The following is a 27,817-nucleotide window of genomic DNA, read 5'->3' on the forward strand; positions in this document are numbered from 1 at the left end:
TGGGTGCGGCCCTTCGCCTGGGCAAGGTGACACACGTACCTTGTATGGCTCACGTGTTGAACCTTGTCGTGCAGCAATTTTTAACACACTATCCCGGCCTAGATGGCCTTCTGAACAGGGCACGAAAACTGTCTGCTCACTTCCGGCGTTCAAGCGCCGCAGCTGAGCGATTTGCATCGCTCCAGAAGTCTTTCGGCCTGCCGGTTCATCGCCTGAAATGCGATGTGGCGACACGCTGGAATTCAACTCTACACATGTTACAGCGACTGTGGCAGCACCGCAGAGCCCTGGTGCAATACGTCATGACGTATAGCCTGGGCCAACGAGATGCAGAGGTGGGGCAGATCACCCTGATGGAGTGGTCTCAGATCAAGGACCTATGCACCCTTCTGCACAGTTTCGACATGGCGACGAATATGTTTAGCTCTGACAATGCCATTATCAGCATGACGATTCCAGTCATTTACATGCTGGAGCACACGCTAAACACTATTCGGAGTCAGGGGGTGGGACAACATGAAGGGGAGGAACTACAGGAGGATTCATATGTGCAAGGGACAACAACATCACCAAGATCCAGACGTTCATCATCACCAACGCAGCAGGCATGGGACCATGGGGAACAGGGATCGACAAGGGCGCATAGTAGCAGGCGAAATGTTGAGCAAGGTGCAGGAGAACATGAAGAAATGGAGGACGAACTGTCCATGGACATGGAAGACTCAGCGGATGAGGGAGACCTTGGTCAAATTTCAGTTGAAAGAGGTTGGGGGGAGATGTCAGAGGAAGAAAGAACGGTTAGCACCTCTATGCCACAAACACAGCGTGGACTTGGTCCGCATGGCTGCGCAAGACACATGAGTGCCTTCTTGTTGCACTACCTCCAACATGACAGTCGTATTGTCAAAATTAGAAGTGATGATGACTACTGGATTGCCACACTATTAGATCCCCGGTACAAGTCCAAATTTTGTGACATAATTCCAGCCATAGAAAGGGACGCACGTATGCAGGAGTATCAGCAGAAGCTGTTACTCGATCTTAGCTCGGCTTTTCCACCAAACAACCGTGCAGGTGCAGGGAGGGAATCTCCCAGTTGTAACTTGACAAACATGGGACGGTCTCGTCATCTTCACCAGTCTACCCGTACCAGTAGGACCGTATCTGGTGCCGGTAACAGCAATTTTATGGAATCTTTTCATAATTTTTTTAGACCCTCTTTTGCAAGGCCACCAGAGACAACAAGTCTGACACATACTCAACGGCTGGAGAGGATGATACAGGAGTATCTCCAAATGAACATCGATGCCATGACTGTGCAACTGGAGCCTTGCTCCTTTTGGGCTTCAAACATAGAAAAATGGCCAGAGCTCTCCAGTTACGCCTTGGAGATTTTGTCGTGTCCAGCTGCCAGCGTTGTCTCTGAACGTGTATTCAGTGCTGCTGGGTGTGTGCTGACAGATAAGCGCACGCGTCTGTCCAGTGACAATGTGGACAGACTGACGTTCATCAAAATGAACAAGTCATGGATCCAGAAGGAATTTACTACCCCTGTGTCATCCTGGGGAGAGTAAATGCTTGTGGATTTGGAATGTGCTTGATGCAAATCAAAACATCCTGTTTGCAACTAGGGCCCAAGTGCTGCCACTGATGGGGTGGGTGTCTGTGTGGCCCAATTTTTGGAAAAAAGGGAGACTCCGCTTGGAGTAACCCTTGCTTGCTGTGTTTTTAAAAGAAGCCAAGATGAACAGAGCTGGGATCAGGAAAGACTTTGCTACCTACCCCGGTGTCATCCTGGGGACGGATAAGAATGGCGTATTTTTGAATGTGCTTGATGCAAATCTAGCTGTGAAGTGTACAACTGGGGCACAACTGCTGCCACTGAAGGGGTGGGTGTGTGTGGGCCCAATTTTTGGAAAAAAGGGAGACTCCGCTTGGAGTAACCCTTGCTTGCTGTGTTTTTAAAAGAAGCCAAGATGAACAGAGCTGGGATCAGGAAAGACTTTGCTACCTACCCCGGTGTCATCCTGGGGACGGATAAGAATGGCGTATTTTTGAATGTGCTTGATGCAAATCAAAACATCCTGTTTGCAACTAGGGCCCAAGTGCTGCCACTGATGGGGTGGGTGTCTGTGTGGCCCAATTTTTGGAAAAAAAGGGAGACTCCGCTTGGAGTAACCCTTGCTTACATTGTTTTTAAAAGAAGCCAAGATGAACAAGTCATGGATCAGCAAAGACTTTATCTACGTACCCCGGTGTCATCCTGGGGACGGATAAGAATGGCGTATTTTTGAATGTGCTTGATGCAAATCAAAACATCCTGTTTGCAACTAGGGCCCAAGTGCTGCCACTGATGGGGTGGGTGTCTGTGTGGCCCAATTTTTGGAAAAAAGGGAGACTCCGCTTGGAGTAACCCTTGCTTGCTGTGTTTTTAAAAGAAGCCAAGATGAACAGAGCTGGGATCAGGAAAGACTTTGCTACCTACCCCGGTGTCATCCTGGGGACGGATAAGAATGGCGTATTTTTGAATGTGCTTGATGCAAATCTAGCTGTGAAGTGTACAACTGGGGCACAACTACTGCCACTGAAGGGGTGGGTGTGTGTGGGCCCAATTTTTGGAAAAAAGGGAGACTCCGCTTGGAGTAACCCTTGCTTCCTGTGTTTTTAAAAGAAGCCAAGATGAACAGAGCTGGGATCAGGAAAGACTTTGCTACCTACCCCGGTGTCATCCTGGGGACGGATAAGAATGGCGTATTTTTGAATGTGCTTGATGCAAATCAAAACATCCTGTTTGCAACTAGGGCCCAAGTGCTGCCACTGATGGGGTGGGTGTCTGTGTGGCCCAATTTTTGGAAAAAAAGGGAGACTCCGCTTGGAGTAACCCTTGCTTACATTGTTTTTAAAAGAAGCCAAGATGAACAAGTCATGGATCAGCAAAGACTTTATCTACGTACCCCGGTGTCATCCTGGGGACGGATAAGAATGGCGTATTTTTGAATGTGCTTGATGCAAATCAAAACATCCTGTTTGCAACTAGGGCCCAAGTGCTGCCACTGATGGGGTGGGTGTCTGTGTGGCCCAATTTTTGGAAAAAAGGGAGACTCCGCTTGGAGTAACCCTTGCTTGCTGTGTTTTTAAAAGAAGCCAAGATGAACAGAGCTGGGATCAGGAAAGACTTTGCTACCTACCCCGGTGTCATCCTGGGGACGGATAAGAATGGCGTATTTTTGAATGTGCTTGATGCAAATCTAGCTGTGAAGTGTACAACTGGGGCACAACTGCTGCCACTGAAGGGGTGGGTGTGTGTGGGCCCAATTTTTGGAAAAAAGGGAGACTCCGCTTGGAGTAACCCTTGCTTGCTGTGTTTTTAAAAGAAGCCAAGATGAACAGAGCTGGGATCAGGAAAGACTTTGCTACCTACCCCGGTGTCATCCTGGGGACGGATAAGAATGGCGTATTTTTGAATGTGCTTGATGCAAATCAAAACATCCTGTTTGCAACTAGGGCCCAAGTGCTGCCACTGATGGGGTGGGTGTCTGTGTGGCCCAATTTTTGGAAAAAAAGGGAGACTCCGCTTGGAGTAACCCTTGCTTACATTGTTTTTAAAAGAAGCCAAGATGAACAAGTCATGGATCAGCAAAGACTTTATCTACGTACCCCGGTGTCATCCTGGGGACGGATAAGAATGGCGTATTTTTGAATGTGCTTGATGCAAATCAAAACATCCTGTTTGCAACTAGGGCCCAAGTGCTGCCACTGATGGGGTGGGTGTCTGTGTGGCCCAATTTTTGGAAAAAAAGGGAGACTCCGCTTGGAGTAACCCTTGCTTACATTGTTTTTAAAAGAAGCCAAGATGAACAAGTCATGGATCAGCAAAGACTTTATCTACGTACCCCGGTGTCATCCTGGGGACGGATAAGAATGGCGTATTTTTGAATGTGCTTGATGCAAATCAAAACATCCTGTTTGCAACTAGGGCCCAAGTGCTGCCACTGATGGGGTGGGTGTCTGTGTGGCCCAATTTTTGGAAAAAAGGGAGACTCCGCTTGGAGTAACCCTTGCTTGCTGTGTTTTTAAAAGAAGCCAAGATGAACAGAGCTGGGATCAGGAAAGACTTTGCTACCTACCCCGGTGTCATCCTGGGGTCGGATAAGAATGGCGTATTTTTGAATGTGCTTGATGCAAATCTAGCTGTGAAGTGTACAACTGGGGCACAACTGCTGCCACTGAAGGGGTGGGTGTGTGTGGGCCCAATTTTTGGAAAAAAGGGAGACTCCGCTTGGAGTAACCCTTGCTTGCTGTGTTTTTAAAAGAAGCCAAGATGAACAGAGCTGGGATCAGGAAAGACTTTGCTACCTACCCCGGTGTCATCCTGGGGACGGATAAGAATGGCGTATTTTTGAATGTGCTTGATGCAAATCAAAACATCCTGTTTGCAACTAGGGCCCAAGTGCTGCCACTGATGGGGTGGGTGTCTGTGTGGCCCAATTTTTGGAAAAAAAGGGAGACTCCGCTTGGAGTAACCCTTGCTTACATTGTTTTTAAAAGAAGCCAAGATGAACAAGTCATGGATCAGCAAAGACTTTATCTACGTACCCCGGTGTCATCCTGGGGACGGATAAGAATGGCGTATTTTTGAATGTGCTTGATGCAAATCAAAACATCCTGTTTGCAACTAGGGCCCAAGTGCTGCCACTGATGGGGTGGGTGTCTGTGTGGCCCAATTTTTGGAAAAAAGGGAGACTCCGCTTGGAGTAACCCTTGCTTGCTGTGTTTTTAAAAGAAGCCAAGATGAACAGAGCTGGGATCAGGAAAGACTTTGCTACCTACCCCGGTGTCATCCTGGGGACGGATAAGAATGGCGTATTTTTGAATGTGCTTGATGCAAATGTAGCTGTGAAGTGTACAACTGGGGCACAAGTGCTGCCACTGAAGGGGTGGGTGTGTGTGTGGCCCAATTTTTGGAAAAAAGGGAGACTCCGCTTGGAGTCACCTTGCGGTGTTTTACATGATTTTAGAAGGGCGTGCCATGCCTATATCTGTGTGTCCTCCTCTTTTTCCTTGTCCAGCTGTTTTGTTTTCGCATGAGTATATGTCCTTGTCACTTTCCAATGTGTTTGAGTTGTTTGTCACCTTTAGGACACCTTTGAGGGTGTTTTCTAGGTGTTTTTCTGTGTTTGTGATTGCCTGCCATTGTTTCCTATGCAGTTCGAGTTCGGTTCGTCGAACGTTCGACGAACCGAACTCGAACGGGAGGTCCGTTCGGCGAACCAACCTCGAGCCGAACCGCGACCGGTTCGCTCATCTCTACTCCTTACAATCTATCTGCCCCAGTCAGTGGCCTCAGTCTGATTATTTGTACTCATTGTAATAGGCTAGCAGGAGGGTGATGGAGGCAGGGGATATGGGTTCTCCTACAAAGAGGTGGCAGAAGGTGGCAGAAAGAACATCATTAAGGTGCTGCTTGGCTTGGTTGTGGGTGATGGCTGTGACAAACTGACAGGATAGTTCTTGTCCTAGAACGTTCCTCAAAATTAAAGTTGTTGGGAGGCCACCCATGAGCCCCATTTCAATCTCTCCCTTATCAGTTCCCCAGTCCAGCTGCACATGTGTTAGAGGGATGTCCAAGAACTGGACAATAACAATGGAGGTGGCCACTTGGTGGCCTCGTAAAGGGTTTTCTGAGGAAAAATATCTGGGCTGACGAGGTTGATGGAAAACCCAGTGTCTCAAAGTCCCTGAGCCTGTATGTTACCAAGCTCAATGGGCTGGATGTGGCAATTGCTGTTGGGTGGGGTAGGGTGTCCAATTAGGTAGATCACTTAGTCCATTGGGGTAACATCCTTCAGACCCCAATGGCTTGCCTTGGCAAACGTTGTATAGGTGGATCATCAGGCCGGATCCAGGCATGGGGCAATGGAGGTTAGCTGGGGTAGGGTGTCCGATTGGGTAGATCACTTTCTGCACTGCTGGTATTTCCCGGGGGTAGCATGCCTTAGGACTGTGATGGCTTGTCTCAGCAGATGTTGTCAGACTGGACCTTCAAGCGGGCTCCAGGCATGGCATGATAGAGGGTGGCTTGTGTAGGGTGTCCCACCAGGTAGATAACTTCCTCCTCTGCTGGTGAATCCAAGGGGCAGCATCCCTCAGATCCCGATGGTTTGTCTCGGCAAACTTTGACTGGTTGGCCCTGCAGGCGGTCTCCGTGGAGCATCGGCTTTGGAGACAATCTTTGTACATTTGTTGGGTAATGGGATAGTCTTGCTTGAGTAGCTGGTAGTAGGTGAACTGGAACTGATTTCAGAACTCAAGTCCACTCCTCGTTTGAGGATTCCAGCCCAACTGCAGCCAACAACTCCTTGAGTCGGGCTGCTTGTGACTGGGTTGTTGATTGCAGACTGGCATGGAGTCTTTGATCTGGCAAGCAGTTTAATCCCTCTTTGTTACCCTCCTCAGGGTCTTAATCATCCTCTACGACGTTCTGGGCATCCCAACTAACTAATTCCTGGATTCACTCTTACTGGGTGTCCGTGACCCTGTATTCAATCTGTCAAAACTGGTGCAGCTCCTGTAGTAGCCATTTACTGCTAAGGCTGTATGACCACTATAGTCCTCTTCTGGACAAGGTAATGTCTAAAATTTGTATGCTTCACTTATGGCCTGCTGGGTATGCCTGGTTGTTGAGCCCTTGGATGGTGTTTACAAAAACACCAGTCCCCTGCAGCTCCCCCAGATCAGCCAGGCTGAGTAGTATCCCACTGCTGCCACCAGTTTGTCGAGATTATGACCCCATAATCTAAACAAAAAGAATGATGGTACTCCCTAACATGCAGTCTGAACAGGTGCATAACTGAACATGACAGATAATGAAAAAAAAGACAGTTGCACTCTGAAATGCTAAAGCATGCAAACCATGAATGTAAAAATTTAGACATGCATTACTGCTTAAGGAAATGTAGATATTTAGCATACAAAAATGGACATTTCTATATCTGTCCAGTAGCCACATTACTGCATATCTCATTTACTGGGTACCTAGACTGAATTAAAGATTCTCTTAGGGTTTAAAAACTTCTATGTGTATGTACAGTCAGGGCCAGAAATATTTGGACAGTGACACAAGTTTTGTTATTTTAGCTGTTTACAAAAACACGTTCAGAAATACAATTATATATATAATATGGGCTGAAAGTGCACACTCCCAGCTGCAATATGAGAGTTTTCACATCCAAATCGGAGAAAGGGTTTAGGAATCATAGCTCTGTAATGCATAGCCTCCTCTTTTTCAAGGGACCAAAAGTAATTGGACAAGGGACTCTAAGGACTGCAATTAACTCTGAAGGCGTCTCCCTCGTTAACCTGTAATCAATGAAGTAGTTAAAAGGTCTGGGGTTGATTACAGGTGTGTGGTTTTGCATTTGGAAGCTGTTGCTGTGACCAGACAACATGCGGTCTAAGGAACTCTCAATTGAGGTGAAGCAGAACATCCTGAGGCTGAAAAAAAAGAAAAAATCTATCAGAGAGATAGCAGACATGCTTGGAGTAGCAAAATCAACAGTCGGGTACATTCTGAGAAAAAAGGAATTGACTGGTGAGCTTGGGAACTCAAAAAGGCCTGGGCGTCCATGGATGACAACAGTGGTGGATGATCGCCGCATACTTTCTTTGGTGAAGAAGAACCCGTTCACAACATCAACTGAAGTCCAGAACACTCTCAGTGAAGTAGGTGTATCTGTCTCTAAGTCAACAGTAAAGAGAAGACTCCATGAAAGTAAATACAAAGGGTTCACATCTAGATGCAAACCATTCATCAATTCCAAAAATAGACAGGCCAGAGTTAAATTTGCTGAAAAACACCTCATGAAGCCAGCTCAGTTCTGGAAAAGTATTCTATGGACAGATGAGACAAAGATCAACCTGTACCAGAATGATGGGAAGAAAAAAGTTTAGAGAAGAAAGGGAATGGCACATGATCCAAGGCACACCACATCCTCTGTAAAACATGGTGGAGGCAACGTGATGGCATGGGCATGCATGGCTTTCAATGGCACTGGGTCACTTGTGTTTATTGATGACATAACAGCAGACAAGAGTAGCCGGATGAATTCTGAAGTGTACCGGGATATACTTTCAGCCCAGATTCAGCCAAATGCCGCAAAGTTGATCGGACGGCGCTTCATAGTACAGATGGACAATGACCCCAAGCATACAGCCAAAGCTACCCAGGAGTTCATGAGTGCAAAAAAGTGGAACATTCTGCAATGGCCAAGTCAATCACCAGATCTTAACCCAATTGAGCATGCATTTCACTTGCTCAAATCCAGACTTAAGACGGAAAGCCCCACAAACAAGCAAGACCTGAAGGCTGCGGCTGTAAAGGCCTGGCAAAGCATTAAGAAGGAGGAAACCCAGCGTTTGGTGATGTCCATGGGTTCCAGACTTAAGGCAGTGATTGCCTCCAAAGGATTCGCAACAAAATATTGAAAATAAAAATATTTTGTTTGGGTTTGGTTTATTTGTCCAATTACTTTTGACCTCCTAAAATGTGGAGTGTTTGTAAAGAAATGTGTACAATTCATACAATTTCTATCAGATATTTTTGTTCAAACCTTCAAATTAAACGTTACAATCTGCACTTGAATTCTGTTGTAGAGATTTCATTTCAAATCCAATGTGGTGGCATGCAGAGCCCAACTCGCGAAAATTGTGTCACTGTCCAAATATTTCTGGACCTAACTGTAGATTATATAGATCATGGGGTCAGCCCTCCCCAATTAGCCACAGGTGATTTTATTCTCTATTAGCAGGTTCCTATTTGCCCATACGGCTTTAGTTCAGTGTAGGTACCTAGTAAATGAGAAATGCTGCGACATGGCTACTGGGCAGATATAGAAATGGCCATTTTTGTTTGATAAATATCTCCTTTTTTCTTATATTTCCTTATGCAGCAATCCATATGTACAGTGCCTACAAGTAGTATTCAACCCCCTGCAGATTTAGCAGGTTTACACATTCGGAATTAACTTGGCATTGTGACATTTGGACTGTAGATCAGCCTGGAAGTGTGAAATGCACTGCAGCAAAAAAGAATGTTATTTCTTTTTTTATTTTTTTTTTTAAATTGTGAAAAGTTTATTCAGAGGGTCATTTATTATTCAACCCCTCAAACCACCAGAATTCTGTTTGGTTCCCCTAAAGTATTAAGAAGTATTTCAGGCACAAAGAACAATGAGCTTCACATGTTTGGATTAAGTATCTCTTTTTCCAGCCTTTTCTGACTAATTAAGACCCTCCCCAAACTTGTGAACAGCTCTCATACTTGGTCAACATGGGAAAGACAAAGGAGCATTCCAAGGCCATCAGAGACAAGATCGTGGAGGGTCACAAGGCTAGCAAGGGGTACAGAACCCTTTCCAAGGAGTTGGGCCTACCTGTCTCCACTGTTGGGAGCATCATCCGGAAGTGGAAGGCTTATGGAACTACTGTTAGCCTTCCACGGCCTGGACAGCCTTTGAAAGTTTCCACCCGTGCCGAGGCCAGGCTTGTCCGAAGAGTCAAGGCTAACCCAAGGACAACAAGGAAGGAGCTCCGGGAAGAACTCATGGCAGTGGGGACATTGGTTTCAGTCAATACCATAAGTAACATACTCCATCGCAATGGTCTCTGTTCCAGACAAGCCCGTAAGGTACCTTTACTTTCAAAGCGTCATGTCAAGGCTCGTCTACAGTTTGCTCATGATCACTTGGAGGACTCTGAGACAGACTGGTTCAAGGTTCTCTGGTCTGATGAGACCAAGATCGAGATCTTTGGTGCCAACCACACACGTGACGTTTGGAGACTGGATGGCACTGCATACGACCCCAAGAATACCATCCCTACAGTCAAGCATGGTGGTGGCAGCATCATGCTGTGGGGCTGTTTCTCAGCCAAGGGGCCTGGCCATCTGGTCCGCATCCATGGGAAGATGGATAGCACGGCCTACCTGGAGATTTTGGCCAAAAACCTCCGCTCCTCCATCAAGGATCTTAAGATGGGTCGTCATTTCATCTTCCAACAAGACAACGACCCAAAGCACACAGCCAAGAAAACCAAGGCCTGGTTCAAGAGGGAAAAAATCAAGGTGTTGCAGTGGCCTAGTCAGTCTCCTGACCTTAACCCAATTGAAAACTTGTGGAGGGAGCTCAAGATTAAAGTCCACATGAGACACCCAAAGAACCTAGATAACTTGGAGAAGATCTGCATGGAGGAGTGGGCCAAGATAACTCCAGAGACCTGTGCCGGCCTGATCAGGTCTTATAAAAGACGATTATTAGCTGTAATTGCAAACAAGGGTTATTCCACAAAATATTAAACCTAGGGGTTGAATAATAATTGACCCACACTTTTATGTTGAAAATTTATTAAAATTTAACGGAGCAACATAACTTGTTGGTTTGTAAGATTTATGCATCTGTTAATAAATCCTGCTCTTGTTTGAAGTTTGCAGGCTCTAACTTATTTGCATCTTATCAAACCTGCTAAATCTGCAGGGGGGTTGAATACTACTTGTAGGCACTGTATATCCTTACATTCATGGTTTGCATGCTTTAGCATTTCAAAGTGCAACTGTCTTTTTTTGCTCAAATATTTGGGCATCACTGCACACAATATCCTCATGTCCTTCTTGAAACGTGCAGGGCAAGAGGCCAGAAACATTTAATGTAAATATAAGGAGCTCCTCTGAGTGTCTAAGTATGAGATCACTTAACTCCTCTGACTTATCATGGTAGCAGAAAGGAGGATCAGGGTCAGGATAATGTGGTCCAGACTCTTAGATAGTGAAGCTATACTGTGTGGAAAACACGGTGGTGCTGTGAAACAGATTAGAAGCATTATCTGCCATCCAACCCACAACCTGTTCACACTGTTCTGGCATCAACAGTGGTGTCCTACACACCCCTGCTAAGTGGGACAGGAAGCTAGGTCTAGATGATGAGTATATTTGTTGTGCTACCACAGCAGGCCCAGTTTTCCCTGGACCACGGTTACGGCCTCCGCGTGCACCACCATTAGCAGGCCGTCCACTTCCCTGGCCCTTACAGTACGACTTGTGTATTTCAAATTATGTATTCAGCTAAAAGCGGTATTAATAGGGACTAGAATAGAATTGATGTGTGGCACCCCTGAGGCTTCAGTCGCCACAGGGTACTGCACCTCACCAGATGTGCAGTATTCATCCAGGGTACGGAGGAGGCCATTGCCGGTAAACCACATTTCACCAACACACATATCTAGTTGCCCTCTCACCGGGACTGGGTTAGGGTAGGGTCATTTAGAATGGTCACAATATCGTCTGGGGCCTCCCACCCACTAGCTAAGGAACCCGGGGGGTGTAGCAACTGTCCAGGGGAGCAAGGCGACACACACACATACACTCGGCAATTTCTCAACCAAGTGAGACGCAGGAGAACATGGTTGCTCAGGGGAGAGCTCATAGCTGTCTCAGGACCAGCACACACCTCAGGGTGCGCAGCCCTAGGCTGCTGGGCACTGGAAGTTCCACCAGCAGAATCCGCCAGGCAGAGGATTTCAAGTCTTCACGCCTACACACACAGCGCCCGAGGCAAAGCCGCACATAGAGCCAGGAGTCGTGACCATAGGGCGGCTCCATCTACAGACTCGCGCTGCCTGCTATACGGGATGGGGGATTGAACAAACCCCAAGGACTTGGGTCCCAGCGTAGCTTCAAGCCGCAGGGACTTGCACAACACAGCGCAGGGAGGAAGGACTCACAGGGAAACCCACTGGTTCTGACCTCCAAGCTATCCAATTCAGTGAGTAAACAACCTAAACTGCAACCGCTGTGTCTTCTAATCCTTTCCGCGCCCCGCGCTCCCATATTGGAGTAGACTACTACTCCCAACATCCTCTCTGGGGCCTGAGCTCTGCCTGTGGAGAGCTGGACCATCTGAGCTGCGTTACCATCTGCCCCAGAGAGAGAAAAAGATATCTTGCAGCGGCGGCTCCCATCATAGCCGCACACCAGAGGTGGCGTCACGAGGACAAACTTTATCCTCCCCTGTAAATAACCCCATCCCCATATTTATTGACACTGACGGTGTCACAGAAAGGGGCCAGGATGCTGTGACATCCCCAAACCGGGCCAGTGACGAGTAACCCAAAAACCCCAGAAACCCTGTGGGCGCATCAGATGCAGGTCTAAAATTACTTCCTGTTTTATGTTGCAGTAGCAGGAACTGTAAGGTAATAACCCCTGGCTAGATGCATGTAATGCTAAAATAGCTATTCTCCAGTGTGACGCTCCTGATCTTATCAGGGTGTCACAGGGAACTGCACTCCGTTTTTCTTATGGTGCAGAACTCACCCTCCATGGTTCTGGGATCCTACCTATTGGTATTGCTTCCATCAGCATTCAAATCCTAGTCACACCTCACACCACGCCCTGTCAGGCACACCAGTGGGTGGTCTAGCTGGAAAAGGGCCCCTCGCCTAGGGGTCAGGCAGGCTGGTGGGAGGAATTATAGTCAGTCTAGTAGTAGCCCTCAGAGAGTGAGGAGCTGGGGGAGTTTTAGATCCCTGGGAGACTTTGGCTAGGTCGCAGACGGTGGTCTGGGATCGGAGGAGTCGGCGACCCGGTCACAGGGTATTGGAGAAAGGTGCCCAGACTTAGTTTTGGAGAACACTCGGTACCGGAAAATCCAGTAACTGGACCGGTACCAAGCACGGCGGGGTACCGGACCCTAGATCAGGGAGTAGCTTCATGCAACCTGATAATTAACCTGTGGAGGATAGTCTCTTTATGAACTTTCCTCAAGAGCTCAGAGATCGAAGGCACCAACACAACAAGGGGGATAGGGCTTTCCAGTTCATGCGGCCCACTGAAATCCCAAGTGTCAGCCATTGAGAGCACAGCTCCTCTATTTAAATGTAGGGAGCAGGACCCCAACAGCTTCAGGCCAAGGGGTCACTCAGAAACGTCTAAACACAAGTGTATGGAGGCAGGCCCAGGACTATCAGCAATACCAACGGGAACGGATTCCAGGACGAACTCCCCAGAGTGGCAGTGGCACCTAGAGACTTGGTTTACTCCTGTGTCAGAGACTACTTAATGGTCGCACCAACATCCACACAGCCTGAGTGAGTACGCTGCTTCCCCCCCTGCGTCCTGCCTGCCGCATAGCCTGCACCACGCTTCCTTACACCTCTGCCATCCAGAGTCCCGAGGCCTCCCCTACCCATGGAGGGAACGTCATCTGGCTGCCCCATCTCCCCTGGGTACTCCCATCGGCAGCGGCGGTACTCCCCTTACCGCGAACCACGGGTGGTGTCACGAACACTAATCCCCTGTAAATAGTCCCCTTTTATTTTCGAGTGGCCGCAAGTCTCCGGGTCCGGAGACCCTCGAGCCACAGCAACCCCGGATCCGAGCAGTCCGACTGCTGCAGGAGCGGTACACCAGTTACTCTCCCTGCACTAAGAGCAGTATTATTTGAGAATAAATTTAATTTTTTACATTGCACCAACAAGAACTGTAAGGTAATAATCCATGTATCCGAAAGAAAAACAAAGTTTGAACTCCACTATTAGTATGAAAATATATATAACTTTATTAAATCATTAAAAAAAAGATTCTAAAAAAAAGTGATATAACCATACATATGGAGGTACAGGTGTGGTACACAAAAGATGAAACACATGACACGGATACAAATATACCGTATATATAATGGGAAATGGTAAGCAAACAGCCGGTCACTACATGTTAAGTATAATATCAATGCTGCTACCTATTCAAATGATCCTAATACGGCCACAAAACATCAATGGATCTCCTATTTCTTAGGGATAGAGTAAAACAGCCAGTAAAACAGTAATACATAGTAGCAAAAACATTTTCCATGCTTACCCATAGTATTCCCTGTACTAGTCAGTGAGTTATGGACGGCAATGCGCGTTTCGTGTAGGGTTTCCTCGGGGGGCCGTGACACAGTATGTGACAAAATGAGTTTATATATGCTCCATATATATTGACCGACTCTCTGTGGCTGTTTACTTACCATTTCCCATTATATATATTTTTGTATCCGTGTCATGTGTTTCATCTTTTGTGTACCACACCATGTATGGTTATATCACTTTTTTAGAATCTTTTTTTAATGATTTAATAAATTTATATAGATTTTCATACTTAGAATGGAGTTTGAACGATGTTTTTCTATCGGATACATTATTCCTTGAATTCTCCAGTGGCTTACTACCTTCTTGACTTATATTAGTTATGGCGCATATTTTAGAATTTTTTCAGCTGATACTTATTACAAGGTAATAATCCCTGTCTAGATGCCTCTAATACACTATCCCTTCTCTAGCATCTAGCCCCACACTAAATGCAACTAAGTGCCGTACTATTAGAGATTAAAATAGATTAGACTTAGCCGTGAAAAGGACTTTTAGTTTTACGTTGCAGCAGCAATGACTGAAAGACTATAGTCCCTGCCTAGATGTCTCTAATACACTATCCCTTCTCCAGTAGGTAGCCCTACACTAAATGCAGCTAACAGAGGTATTATTAGGCTAAGTTCACACACTGCGTTTTTTTGACGCTGCGTTTTTGTGCGTTTTTGGCCGCTAAAAACGCACAAAAACGCACCCGCGGCAAAAAATGCGTTTTTACCGCGATTTGGTGCGTTTTTGGCTGCGTTTTGCTGCGTTTTTGATCTCTGCGTTTTTCTGCGGTTTTCCAATGCATTGCATGGGGGGAAAATGCAGAAAAACGCAGGAAAGAATTGACATGTCCATTTTTTTTTAAGCTCAAAAACGCAGCTTAAAAAAACAGTTGTGTGCGGACAGCAAAATTGAAAACTCATAGACTTTGCTGGGGAAGCAAAGTCATGCAGTTTTGAGGCCAAAAACGCACCCGAAAAACGCCGCGAAAAACGCACTGTTCGCACATAGCCTTAGAAAATAGAGTACATTTTTTCCATTCCAGCAGCTAGGACTGTAAGCAATAATCACTCTAATACACTATCCCTTCTCTAGCAGCTCTTCACACTCTATTTCCAGGGTATAGTGAGCCGACCAGAGCGTGACTGAGTGTATTTTATATCTGATGATGGGATGCAGCTGGCCAATCACAGTAAAGCATCAAAAATAGCTATGACATTACCGTGATTGGCAGGCAATCCCTGCATGTTTAGTGGCTGAAAATTAGCCACAAATCATGTGGAGCAGGGACCCGAGCATGACGCTAGATCACCAGGGATACTCAATCTAGTATCAAGCATGGCTGAGCACCCCAATTTAGTATCGAGCAATGATGAGCACGCTTCCCCATCACTGATGTATGGATTTTTGCACATACAATAATTCATGTTGACACTGGAACTTCAACAAATAGTCCCCACATTCGTGGCAATGGTCACCATCTACGGTATTTATTTCAGTAGTCATGTACCTTTTTAATCCTCTCTTCTCCAGAGTATATAAATCGACTGTAATTTGGAGAACCTTTTCTTGTAACTGCTCTCTGTTTTCCAACCTCCTACTAATTTACTTGCCCTTTTCCGCACTTTCCCACTCAGTTTCACACAAAAAGGAGTCTTGGATAAAGCACAGAAATCTTGACATGATTTTTCCATTATGAGCTGTAATCCAATTGTGCTTGCTATAAAATTTTTAAACAAGTAAAGAGAAAAAAATTGTAATAGGTGTTATCTGATTAATAAGATATCCCGTGTCCATATGGTGTAATAGAAGGTGGCCTTTTTGAGCTTGACCTCAATTGACAAGAGGAAGAAGTTAGCATACAGAGCTCACGGGAACATGAGGCATAACAGGTGCCTGGTATTTATTTCCTTCAATAGAAATTTAATATGTATACACATAATATTTCTGTGCATTTTGACATCAGCACCGTTCATTATTCTTCTGGCAGGAGCAGCATGTTACGTATCATGCTGCCAGACGTTTCTGCTTCTGTGCTGATCTTACAAGTTAGGAGCTGTGGAGGACATCACAAGGGTAATGTGCAGTAGGTAAGTTCTAAATATACTTGAAGAAGCTGTGACTGGATCTTTGAGTCCTGATGAGCAATTAAAGCTCGTATTTGGTGGCAAAATATTGTTTATACTGGAGCTGTCACTTTATTGAAACACTTTGTAGTTAGCACCATATGGAGCAAATATTGCTGACACCAATGCTGCTGTGAGGTTTCATCAAGAAGACGATTATGGTGGTCACTCATTAGACAGTATGTTACTGAATATTTAAATATATGTGGTCTTTATATTTTAGATACTTTGCCAAAATTAGCTACATTATCATTATATATTATGCAAAATATTCTATTAAGATTTCTCACATATTTTATGACTTTTATGTGCCCTTTAGTAAGATAGAATTCAATGTATTTCTATTGATTCTGATTTTTAGTTAAAAAAAATGCTTTCCCCATAAAGTTTAATTTCTTGAGTTTTTGACTTAAGAAGATCAATTCCCAAAAAATTACACTGACCTTCATTTAACTAGTGTATAATACTCAGGCATTTTCTAAAAGTCCTTCACTCGTCACCCAATTAACGTAATCATATTAGTGCTGTAAACGAATAGAAAGAGCTGTGATAATCATTTCAACAGTATCATCCATCTAATGAGAGGGGAGGGGTAGCCGCAGCTGTGAAATAAACTTAATTAAGCGCTGTCTAAGGAGCCATCACTCTCTGTCTCCCAAACAAAGCCCAACATAAGAAGAACTATTGTAGTTTCTGTGCAAAACAGGCAATTATTAACTCAGATAGACTAATTAACTGGTTAAGAAAGATTGTGGAACCACTGCAGCTGGCACTTATGGAGGCACCATGACTGCCATTGTGGCATTATGGCTGACAGTTGGGGCACTGTCAAGTCTCTGAGTGAAGTAGCTGTCTGTCACACAAATGGCCTTTTATAATACTTCCATTCTTCTAAATGGCTCAGACGGAAATAACACCATCCAGACTTGGACCACTGGAGGTGGCACTACAGAAAGAGTATAGTTGAGCTATTTTGCTTCTGTAAATTCCATATAAATGAATATCAGTTACAAAAAGTTGTCTTTTTGTCCCAAGTGTATATTTGTACGAAGCTGTGGAAAAGAAGCGCAGATAAGGTATTACCCCAATAATATGGGGTGAGGAGGGGGGAGTGAATACTCACCAGATAAAGTTGTGCAAGTCACAACCCCTTTAATCACATGTAAGGTATTGATCCAGGCTGCAGCCACCCGATGGCAGATAGCAGAGAGTAATAGAGATAGGTGATAATGCCGCGCCAAAGATCACTTCTGGAACCGTAAGATTAACGTATCTTTATTGGCATAGGTCTACGCGTTTCAGGAGCACCACTCCCTTCCTCAGGACCGTGAAGAACCAAGAGACATCAAATCATTTGATTTGATGTCTCTTGGTTCTTCACGGTCCTGAGGAAGGGAGTGGTGCTCCTGAAACGCGTAGACCTATGCCAATAAAGATACGTTAATCTTACGGTTCCAGAAGTGATCTTTGGCGCGGCATTATCACCTATCTCTATTACTCTCTGTTAAGTGTATATTTGTAAGCCTGACAAACCTATCACTTATCTGACGTCGTCACTCAGCATGTAGCCTTGTCAACTATTTTTCAAGGTCAAAACAGACTCCCTTTGAATGGGTTGTCCCATTAGGGCCCTATAGAAAATAATAGCAATGTGTACTCCCCTCCCACAGCTGGTTTGTCTCAGCAATGCCAGTGCTGCTGTTCCCGGAGGGTTAAATGACATTGTTGTGTCACGTGACCACTGCAGCCAAGCAGTGGTTACTGATTGGCCGCAACTCATTAATATTCAATCAGAGCGCATATCTGCTCTGACATATAATAAAGGCCTGGAATAGCAAAGGTATACATTATTTTTATTTTCTATGAGGTGTTGAATTGATTATGCAGTACTACCACTAATCCACAATCCCTTTAAGGCTAGGTAAAACAGCTGTATTTCATGGTCAGTATACAGATTGCAATGTTCGAACTGGCAGCAAAAGTGACTTCGAGAGGCCAAGATATTTGACAAGCACCAAAATTGATACCATTTAAAAGATGCACACCTCAAAATGATTAAAACTACAGTTAGGATTTTTTTAGTCTTTCAGGTGCTACATAGGAGTGAACCCAAAGTGAAAAAAAATGACATGAAAAATGATATTTTTTTCACTAAACTATTGCTAGCAGCCTAACTAGAAACCATAGCTGGCAGACCCTGAAGCCAATACTTGCCTTTGATTGCCATGCAAACCATCAGGACCACACAATCACAGTCTCAAGGGGTTACAAAGGGAGCCTTCTTCCTCTGTTAACCATCTACAGTAAGGCGGGCTTTACACGCTGCGACATCGCTAGCATCGGCTAGCGATGTCGAGCGCGATAGCACACGCCCCCATCATACATATATATATATGGTGTTTGCTGCCGTAGTGAACATTATCGCTATGGCAGCTTCACACTCACATACAGTTAGGTCCAGAAATATTTGGACAGTGACACAATTTTCGCGAGTTGGGCTCTGCATGCCACCACATTGGATTTGAAATGAAACCTCTACAACAGAATTCAAGTGCAGATTGTAACATTTAATTTGAAGGTTTGAACAAAAATATCTGATAGAAATTGTAGGAATTGTACACATTTCTCTACAAACACTCCACATTTTAGGAGGTCAAAAGTAATTGGACAAATAAACCAAACCCAAACAAAATATTTTTATTTTTAATATTTTGTTGCGAATCCTTTGGAGGCAATCACTGCCTTAAGTCTGGAACCCATGGACATCACCAAACGCTGGGTTTCCTCTTTCTTAATGCTTTGCCAGGCCTTTACAGCCACAGCCTTCAGGTCTTGCTTGTTTGTGGGTCTTTCCGTCTTAAGTCTGGATTTGAGCAAGTGAAATGCATGCTCAATTGGGTTAAGATCTGGTGATTGACTTGGCCATTTCAGAATGTTCCACTTTTTTGCACTCATGAACTCCTGGGTAGCTTTGGCTGTATGCTTGGGGTCATTGTCCATCTGTACTATGAAGCGCCGTCCGATCAACTTTGCGGCATTTGGCTGAATCTGGGCTGAAAGTATATCCCTGTACACTTCAGAATTCATCCGGCTACTCTTGTCTGCTGTTATGTCATCAATAAACACAAGTGACCCAGTGCCATTGAAAGCCATGCATGCCCATGCCATCACGTTGCCTTCACCATGTTTTACAGAGGATGTGGTGTGCCTTGGATCATGTGCCGTTCCCTTTCTTCGCCAAACTTTTTTCTTCCCATCATTCTGGTACAGGTTGATCTTTGTCTCATCTGTCCATAGAATACTTTTCCAGAACTGAGCTGGCTTCATGAGGTGTTTTTCAGCAAATTTAACTCTGGCCTGTCTATTTTTGGAATTTTTGAATGGTTTGCATCAAGATGTGAACCCTTTGTATTTACTTTCATGGAGTCTTCTCTTTACTGTTGACTTAGAGACAGATACACCTACTTCACTGAGAGTGTTCTGGACTTCAGTTGATGTTGTGAACGGGTTCTTCTTCACCAAAGAAAGTATGCGGCGATCATCCACCACTGTTGTCATCCGTGGATGCCCAGGCCTTTTTGAGTTCCCAAGCTCACCAGTCAATTCCTTTTTTCTCAGAATGTACCCGACTGTTGATTTTGCTATTCCAAGCATGTCTGCTATCTCTCTGATGGATTTTTTCTTTTTTTCCAGCCTCAGGATGTTCTGCTTCACCTCAATTGAGAGTTCCTTAGACCGCATGTTGTCTGGTCACAGCAACAGCTTCCAAATGCAAAACCACACACCTGTAATCAACCCCAGACCTTTTAACTACTTCATTGATTACAGGTTAACGAGGGAGACGCCTTCAGAGTTAATTGCAGCCCTTAGAGTCCCTTGTCCAATTACTTTTGGTCCCTTGAAAAAGAGGAGGCTATGCATTACAGAGCTATGATTCCTAAACCCTTTCTCCGATTTGGATGTGAAAACTCTCATATTGCAGCTGGGAGTGTGCACTTTCAGCCCATATTATATATATAATTGTATTTCTGAACATGTTTTTGTAAACAGCTAAAATAACAAAACTTGTGTCACTGTCCAAATATTTCTGGACCTAACTGTACCTGGTCGGCGACGTCACTGTGACTGCCGAACAATCCCTCCTTCAAGGGGGAGGTGCGTTCGGCATCACAGCGACGTCACCAAACGGCTGGCCAATAGAAGCGGAGGGGCGGAGATGAGCGGGACATAACATCCCGCCAACCTCCTTCCTTCCGCATAGCTGGTGGACGCAGGTAAGGAGAAGTTTGTCGTTCCTGCGGCTTCACACACAGCGATGTGTGGAGCTGCAGGAACGACAAACAACATTGTATCTGCAGCAGGAGCGACATTATGAAAATGAACGACGTGACACAAATCAGCGATTTTTGTCACTTTTGCGCTCGCTCATCGTCGCACCTAGGCTTTACACATTGCGATGTCGCTACCGGCGCCGGATGTGCGTCACTAATGATGTGACCCCGACGATATATCAGTAGCGATGTCGCAACGTGTAAAGCCCCCCCTAAGTGTCACTGGTGCAATTTACAGCAACAAGTAGGGGGTTAAATGGCCATGATAACTGCCACACTAGTTGTGGCAAATGCCATAGGATGTCAGCTATAATCTACTCCTGACATCTGACACCAGCTGCATTTTCACCCATTTGTGGATGCCATTAACTTATTTCTCAGGTCAGTAAGACTGAAATTTTTTTTTATATATATATATATATATATATATATATATGAGTCCAACAATGTAGACCAGCTCACTCCTGTAAATCACCTGGATCCTCAGCTGACCTGGTTGACTCCGTTGTGCCCGGATCAGGACGTAGGAGTCCATCCATACAAATGTGAACAACAACAAGGCAGAGTCCAGCAATAATGTGAGCAATCCAGGATGCTGTTAAAAAAAAATTTCCTTCTTTTTAAAAAAAAAAAAAACAAAAAAAACCTTTTGATTGATTAATATGCGGATAGCTTACATGTTTGATTTGCTTTTCTAGCTTATGTTTTTAATCTCTCACACATGTTTGTAATTACCCTGATGGGAGTGAGATGTATATAAGGTTCTATGTTTGGAAAGCAGATCAGATTCTGGACCGTGAAGAAGGCGGATTTTACCGCTGAAACGCGTAGTCCTATCTGCGCTATTTTCCTGCGATAATGCTGTTCTGAATTGCTTGGACTATTATATTTTAATGAAATTATGAATAAAAAGAAGGAAAATTTTTTTTAACAGCATCCTGGATTGCTCACGTTATTGCTGGACTCTGCCTTGTTGTTGTTCATATATATATATATATATATATATATATATATATATATATATATATATATATATATATATATAACATATACTATTATATATATATATAATTTTATTATATATATGTGTGTATATATATATATATATATATATATATATATATATACATATATATATATATATATATATATATATATATATATATACACACACACACAGTATGTGTTACCGGCAATGTGTAAAAACAGGCCTTCTAAAGAATACCTAGGCAATGTATACAGTACCTGAAATGGGTCGTCAAAGTATGAAACACATCAGATGTTCACACATTTCCTAGTCATTCTATAGAATACCTGAATGACAAACAGGCAGAGTGTAGAATACTACAGGGGTGGTCCGTCCAAAAGTAGGTGGACAGAGCAGGCTGCAGCAGATCTGTGAAACTGGCTCAGTTGCCCTTAGCATTAAAATGCCATTCTAGCCTCCCGTGCTGCAACAAATAGTCAGGAATGACACTTCTGATTCCTTTTTTTTTCCCAGAAAAGATATCCTGTGAACACACTTTGCATTTCTTCTTTCATGTTTTTGACTGTTTGTTACTGAAGACTAAAGGGGGCATTACACGCTACGATATCGTTAATGTTTTGTCGTCGGGGTCAAGTTGTTAGTGATGCACATCCGGCGTCATTAACGATATCTCAGCGTGTGACACTGACCAGCGACCTTAAGCGACCTCAAAAATGATGAAAATCGTTCACCATGGAGAGGTCGTCCCAAACTCAAAAATGGGTAAGGGTTGTTTATCCAGGTGGTTCATCGCTCATTCGGCAGCACACATTGCTATGTGTGACACTGCAGGAGCGAGGAACGTCTCCTTACCTGCCGCCGGCCCCAATGCGGAAGGAAAGAGGTGGGCGGGATGTTACGTCCTGCTCATCTCCGCCCCTCCGCTTTGATTGGCTGGCCGCTTAGTGACGATGCGGTGACGTCGCTGTGACACTGAACGTCCCTCCCTCTTGAAGGAGGGATTGTTCGGCAGTCACAGCGACGCCGCCAACCAGGTAAGTATGTGTGACACTGCCGTAGCGATAATGTTCTCTACGGCAGCGATCACAAACAATCGCATGCGCGACGGGGGCGGGTACTTACACGCTCGCTATCGCTACAAATTGCTAGCGATATCACTACCGTGTAAAGCCCCCTTAATAGTCAGGATTGACACTACTGTTTCTTTGTGTTTTTCCCAGTAAAGATATCCTGTTGTTCATTTAGGATTTCTTCTTTCATTAGTTTTTTGACTGTTTGTTACTTCTTTCATTAGATTTTTGACTGTTTGTTACTAAAGACTTTTCTAATCTGTGCATTATATGCATTATATCAGACATTGCCTGAGCAGTTCTTGTCATTCTTTATAATATTTTCATTTTATGTAATGCCTAGGGAAAGTATAGAACAACTCAGATATTTCATGCCTTGCCTGAAAATGACAGGGATTGCATACATTGCCTAGGTATTCTATAGAATCCCGGGTTTTCATACATTGCCTGTAACATATATATATATATATATATATATATAGCAAAAATTAAGCGACCACTGCAAAATTGACAGTTTTTCTGATTTTTCTCTTTATAGTGTAACAGGGTTACTGGTCCTATAGTCGATGGGAGGTATGTGTCGCAGAGATGGTTATCCTCTGTAATGTAAGCCCGGGAGTAAGCTCCAGTACATGTAGTGCTGGGAGAATATTAGGGCCGGGTTTTACGAGCAGCCGGAGAGATGGGTGGGTCTGGCTGCTCACATACCTCCACTTCTGGGTCTAGTTGTGGATATAAAAGGAGACCAGGAGTCTCATAGGGTGTCTGTGTCTGTGTTTGGGGATTGCTGGACTCTAGCAGAGAGGAGCTCTGTGTGAAAATGGACTGTTTATGCCGAGCGGGCACGCCTGCAGTGACACGGACTTATTGGGGTTTTTTTTTGTTGTTTTATACCTTTGTGGCCGAAAAGGCTTGCTTTATGTCTCTGCTGAAGCAGGTTATGAGACTTTTAAAATAAACCTGCTGGACTTTTCTAATGAAACCGTTCCTGTCCTTACCTCAACACGCAGCCAAGTGAGTAGCCTTGTTACAATAGGTATATTTTTGATTTTTGAGTAAAATGTAAATGCTTTCCACCAGTCTTTCTCACTGCTTTTGGGTGACCTTATGCCATTTAAACTTTGCGAAGGACGTATGAATCAAGCCAAATACAAGGTCATCCTGGAAAAACAGTTGCTTCCTTCTGTTCAGGCAATGTTCCCCAACTCTGAGGACTTGTTTTTCCAGCAGGACAATGTGCCATGCCACACAGCTAGGTCAATCAATGTGTGGATGAAGGACCACCACATAAAAACCCTGTCATGGCCAGCCTAATCTCCAGACCTGAACCCCATTGAAAACCTCTGGAATGTAATCAAAAGGAAGATGGATAGTCACAAGCCATCAAACAAAGAACTGCTTATATTTTTGCACCAGGAGTGGCATAAGGTCACCCAAAAGCAGTGTGAAAGACTGGTGGAAAGCATGCCAAGACGCATGAAAGCTGTGATTACAAATCATGGATATTCCACAAAATATTGATTTCTGAACTCTTCCTGAGTTAAAACATTATTATTGTTGTTTATAAATGATTATGAACTTGTTTTCTTTGCATTATTTTAGGTGTCTGAAAGCAATGCATTTTTTTGTTATTTTGACCATTTCTCACTTTCAGAAAATAAATACAAAATTTATTGCTTGGAAATTGTAAATTCGGAGACATGTTGTCAGTAGTTTACAGAATAAAGTAACAACCTATATTTTACTGAAAAATATACCTGTAGAGAGAAAAATCAGGAAAATTGACAATTTTGCAGTGGTCTCTTAATTTTTGCCATAGCTTTTTAAATGTATAATATATATATATATATACTATATATATATATATATATATATATATATATATATATATATATATATATACACTATATATATATGTATATATATATATATACACTATATATATATATATATATATATATATATATATATATATATATATATATATATATATATATATATATATATATATATATACATATATATATATACACAGTATACCATATTTCCTCCCCCTGTGAGGTAGTTTTTTGTCCTGCTTCATTCTCAGATCCTCTACCAGAGGCCTGGGGTTTGAGGGTTCTGCACAGGATCTTAGATGCTCCCAGCAGTGTGCTTTTTTTGGACAGAGAGTTCAGATGTTGCTCATGGAATCTGTTGTAGCCATTCTTGGGGGTCACAGCTCTAAAGGGGGCTTTACACGGTAGCGATATCACTAGCAATTTCTAGCGATATTGAGCATGTAAGTACCCGCACCCGTCACGCATGCGATTGTTTGTGATTGCTGCCGTAGCGAACATTATCGCTACGGCAGCGTCACTTGTACTTACCTGGTCGGTGGCGTCGCTGTGACTGCCGAACAATCCCTCCTTCAAGGGGGAGGGACGTTCGGCATCACAGCGACGTCACCGCAATGTCACTAAGCGGCCAGCCAATCAAAGCGGAGGGGCGGAGATGAGCAGGACGTAACATCCTCCTTCCTTCCGCATTGGGGCCGGCGGCAGGTAAGGAGACGGTCCTCGCTCCTGCAGTGTCACACATAGCGATGTGTGCTGCCGCATGAGCGATGAACAACATGGATAAACAACCCTTACCGATTTTTGTGTCTGGGATGACCTCTCCATGGTGAACGATTTTCACCATTTTTGAGGTCTCTTAAGGTCGCTGGTCAGTGTTACACGCTGCGATATCGTTAATGACACCGGATGTGCGTCACTAACAACGTGACCCCGACGATAAAACATTAACGATATCGTAGCGTGTAAAGACCCCTTAAGTGCTCCTATCACTAATGTTGCCTTCACTGTTGATAGTTTCTCCAGTTTTTCTTTGATGGCCTAGTTTTTCTCCAACTTCTCATATTCCTTCTTTCGTATGGTACTGTCATTTGGCACTGTCACTTCTTTTATCATTGCTGGCTTCTGATATTTGTCTACGCTTACGATATCTGGTTGGTTAGCCAACACCTGTTTATCCATCTGAATCTTGAAGTCCTGCAGGATTTTTGCCTTTTCCTACTCCACAACCTTTTCTGGCATCTCCTACCTGGAGTTAGGGGGACTGAGCCCATATGCTGTACACTTGTTCCTGTATACAATACCCGCTTCTTGGTTATGGCGTTCGCTATACACTGCTCCTGTTTGCATTTTGCATCATTCCACTATGTGTTGGACTGATTCTTTGCATAGCTGCCCCATGAGTCTTGTTTTGTGTGGTAGAGCACTGCTTCTATGGATCTGGTACTTAGTGCCTGTGTGACGCCCTGGACCCCAGGGGTCACAGGTAATAACATCTACCACATACACACACCCCCCCCATCCCCTGTGAGGTCAGACGAATGTCACCCAAAAGGGAGACCTGATGCCTCCCTCAGGGCGAGTAGAGCACACCAGGTGGGCAGAGTCAGGCGGAAAGACACGCCCACCGAGGGGACTACTGACCTGGGGCAGGAAGTTCAAACAGAAGAGTTTTCAGTTGGCAGTGAGTGGTAGAGGAGCAGCTGTCAGGGACCCGGGTAGTAGCCTGGGCCCCTTAGAGAACGTCAGGCAGGCAGACGGTGGTGGCCGTCTGCAGGAGTACCGATACAGCAACCGGCGGAACCGTACGGACCGGGCCTGTGTTGGAGCCCGCCGGTCTCGAACCGGGGAGTCAACCGTGTACCAGAGCACCAACAGGAGGGTACTCAGACCCCGTCCTAGCTTAGAAGCCACTGAGTATAGGCAAATTGACTGATTGCTGGCCGGACCTCACGGGTTCCTCCACACCCAAAGTCCCGAAAGAAGGCACAATCCCACCGAGACCGGGTGAGCGCCACCGCCAAGGGCCAAATACCTGATGGGCCAGCGCCTGCGGGCAACCGAGGGCTCCTCCGGCAGCTCAACGTTGGGGAGCGGGCTACCACTGCTTAGGCAGGGGGGCCGAAACACAAACATCCAGAGGTGCACGGGAAAAGGGGCCACCATCAACCCCACAGGGGACATCACCACAGGGGACATCAGCAGCTGGCCGTGGGGACTGACCACTTCCGAACTTTGGTTTACCAGTGACTCTGAGTGTGAATCAATTGTGAGTACACCAGTGCCATCCGGGCACAATGCTACACCGCGGCACGGCGCCCTGCACCCCAACGACAACATCACCCCTTCCAGTCTTCCACCGGGGCCCTGGGACACACCGCCCCTACCCACGGAGGGATTAACATCTCAGCTGCGGCCGCAACACCGATCCCGGATGAGCCCTCAATCACTTCAGCCGCAGCGGTGGTGCATCCCCCGTCACCATGACCCGTGGGTGGCGTCACGACCCGTTACACAACCAACCCCCCCCACCGCCTTCCCTTAACAAGAGCGACGTGGCCCCCGGTCCGGAGGCGCTTGTGCCACCAAGAACCCAAGCCCGGACCTCGAGCGCCTCGGCCCAAGCAAGCGGAGGAAGCGGCCGGGCCCCTCTCAGGGCGGTACACCTGCTCTTGTGCTACTATGATTAGTGCCTTTGTTCTGTCTTGGAGTCCAGCTTTCTCCAGCTATCAGTAGGATTTCTCCAAGTTAGCCAACTCCATTATCTGTCGAGGTTACATTCCATGCAGTGTCTTGCCTTGCCATGACACTTCATATTTCTTTTCTTCCTTCTAGGACTGTTGTTGTTTCTGCCATAGGATCTCTTGCAGTATCTCATCATGCCTCTTCATCATGGTTAACATATTCCTGCTGAGGTACTTGTAGAAGGTCTGTACATCTGCTATGTGCCCTAGTACTTCCACTCCATCAGTCTTTACTACCTTGCCTCTCTTTATTACCAACCATGTGCACTTCTCCAGTCTAAAGGTGGCTTTACACGCTTCGATATTTGTCCCGATATCGCTAGCATGCGACCCGCCCCCATTGTTTGTGCGAAACGGGCATATCGCTGCCCGTCGCGCACAAAATCGCGCACCCGCGTCACACATACTTACCTGCATAGCGACGTCGTTGTGACCGGCGTACCGCCTCCTTTCTAAGGGGGCAGTCCGCTCGGTGTCACAGCGACGTCACTGAGCGGCCGCCCAATGAAAGCGGAGGGGTGGAGATGAGCGGGACGAACATCCCGCCCACCTTCTTCCTTGCGCATTATGGCCGGCGGCAGGTAGGAGATGTTCCTCGTTCCTACGGGGGTCACACACAGCGATGTGCACTGACGCAGGAACGAGGAACAACAACGGGAAAGCGATAGTATCGATAATGGGAGCGGACCCCCATGTCAACGAGAAGCGATTTTGGACGTTTTTGCAACGATCCAAAATCGCTCATTGGAGTCACACACTACGAGATCACTACAGCGGCC

This window comes from Anomaloglossus baeobatrachus, chromosome 6 (assembly GCF_048569485.1).
Source record: "Anomaloglossus baeobatrachus isolate aAnoBae1 chromosome 6, aAnoBae1.hap1, whole genome shotgun sequence".
Lineage (NCBI taxonomy): Eukaryota > Metazoa > Chordata > Amphibia > Anura > Aromobatidae > Anomaloglossus > Anomaloglossus baeobatrachus.